This window comes from Penaeus monodon, chromosome 21 (assembly GCF_015228065.2).
Source record: "Penaeus monodon isolate SGIC_2016 chromosome 21, NSTDA_Pmon_1, whole genome shotgun sequence".
Taxonomy (NCBI): Eukaryota; Metazoa; Arthropoda; class Malacostraca; order Decapoda; family Penaeidae; genus Penaeus; species Penaeus monodon.
Window position 1 is genome coordinate 27,934,781 of NC_051406.1, and position 2,308 is coordinate 27,937,088.

General features: G+C 47.3%; 1 pseudogene; it reads left to right on the top strand.

The window, feature by feature from the left end:
- Window positions 1–100: 100 nt before the first annotated feature.
- The window catches only part of LOC119586640, a 14,163-nt pseudogene continuing 11,955 nt past the window's right edge, over window positions 101–2,308 (top strand).

Consider the following 2,308-nt stretch of genomic DNA (forward strand, 5'->3'; position numbering starts at 1 on the left):
CCGTCCAGGGTCTTGTGGGCGGGCGCGAGGCTCGAAGGCGTGGTTTCCAAGGATTCTAGACTCATGCTGATCCTAGCACTCTCCAATTGCGAGCAGGACAATGGCAACACAAGAGGCACCTTGTGTATGGACAAGACACTGCCAGCAGGTAACTACAATGATGACCTCCAAATATATTTCTTTTATCTGCGTTTATTAATCAGTAGTAATAATATTTGTTTTCTTTCTTATATCTATATTTTGCCGTTTAAAACTAATCATATTTCGTTATTCTTTTTCTGCTGCTTCGCATGGATGTAATTATATTATGTATTGATATTTATATTATTTACTGATATATACAAAAACTTTCACCAAATAATCCTTTACAATGTCACCCTACAGGAGACGGCCGACCCTGTAGAAGGACAGATGACGGGGACGCTGCCGTCATGGTTAGAAGGTCGCGTCACCAGGAACGGTCCAGGGAAGCTCCAGGTGGGGGACACTCCCTACAGACACTCTTCGATGCCCTGGCCATGCTACATCAGTTCCATATCGCCACAGCCGTGTCACCTACCGATCCCGCTTCCTTAAGAGCGATTCCTTCAAGAAGAACATGAACGCAAACGCATAGTGGTGACGGAGTTCGGAACAGCAGCTTACCCAGACCCCTGCATTACGCTTTTTAAAAGGTTCAAAAACACATTCACTGTCCCAACTACCAAGAAAATGACCGACAACTGCCTCGTCAGCGTGTGTCAGGTCAAGGACGAGATGTTTGCCCTGACGGAGACGTGTTACATTCGGAAGGTCGACCCCGAGAATTTGGAGACACTTGGAGACAAGGTAAGAAGATGGAGCTCCTTAACAAGACAGCGAGAACAGGTCTCTGTCGCTTGACGTAAGCATTACACCATGGGTATTAATAATGTATTTATTGCTTTTTGTGCAGAGTAAAAATAGCCTAGTCAGTGATAGTCCTTCATTATCATGATTCAGAAAAAAACATAACACTGGTACCAGGCGTAACACCCGGAGATTTATATATGTTTTGTTCTTTAGAGAATAAAACATACATTTAGTTCGGAACAAACATATATATTTAGAGAAAAATAAGGTGTAATGTAATTTCTGTGATATTTACGCCTCCTTACCCCTTTTTTTAAAAAAAAAACAATCGACCGACTCCCTCGCCAGATTATGTTGACCAATACGTGGTGTGAACATGGCAACAGCGCATCCACACTAGAGGAGGAGGGCACAGTGTTACAACATGGGTTCCTCTTTCATTTCAGCGAAAGGCCCTTGCTAAAAATGTGATCAAAATGTCAGAAGGCACCCTGGAAAGACCCAAAAGTATTGCTTCGATTCCTGCAGTGGAGGCTATACCCCAGTTACTACAACAGTTTCGCCGATGAAGAGCGTTTTTGGGTGCTTGTGGAAAAAACCGTTGGTCATGAGTGCGTGTAAGCTCGTTAAGGGAGCCTTCGCCAACCGCCCTCCGTTCGACGCCCTCAATGGCTTCCGACAAAAAGGTAAAAATTCCGCAAATTTGAGCGAGCCACAGGGATCCCCTGCAGACACTTTACACGGCCGATCCCTTCGTCACCTTTCACCACGTAAACGCCTGGGAGACCCAAAGGGTCTCTAGTGCTGGAATTTGTGTGCAACGGGACGACGGCGAGGTTGTCAAGATGCTCTGTATCAGTAACTTGGAGAAGAAGCGGGCGACCCCTCAAGAATCTTGTTCCGCTATACCTAAGACGGTATGTATTCCCCAAAACCGGGGGTGTGTTCAAGGCAAACGCCAGGAAAAGAACTTAGTCAAGCTAGAAGGCATCATTTTGCAAGGCTACGAAGCAGGGGACGGTTGGGTCCACTGCAATACCATAGCCTTTACAGCGATTTTTTCGACATGCCTCGAATAAACTACAAGATGAACGGCAAGCCTACCGCTATGCATACGGTGTCAGCACCAAGGCAACGCCCTGGTTTTCGAGATGCGGATTAAAGTCGACGTTAGGGACAGGTCAGACGTGGAAATTCGCGTCCGAGAACTTTGTGGTGGCTGAGCCGATTTTCGTCGAGGACCCGAACGCGACGGACGAAGCCCACGGCGTGTCCTGTTACGCTGCTGCGCAAAAACGACCTCGCTACGGGGCTCTGCTCGTGCTCAGCGCTCGCGACATGTCGAGATAGCGAGAGCAGATTTCGAAGCTAACGACGTTGTAACGTCGACGTTCCAGGGGCAGTTCGTCGCCGCCACGAAAGCAGTCATCCCTACTGAGCGCCCTTCGATATTCTGAAAATTGTAGCCCATAATAAC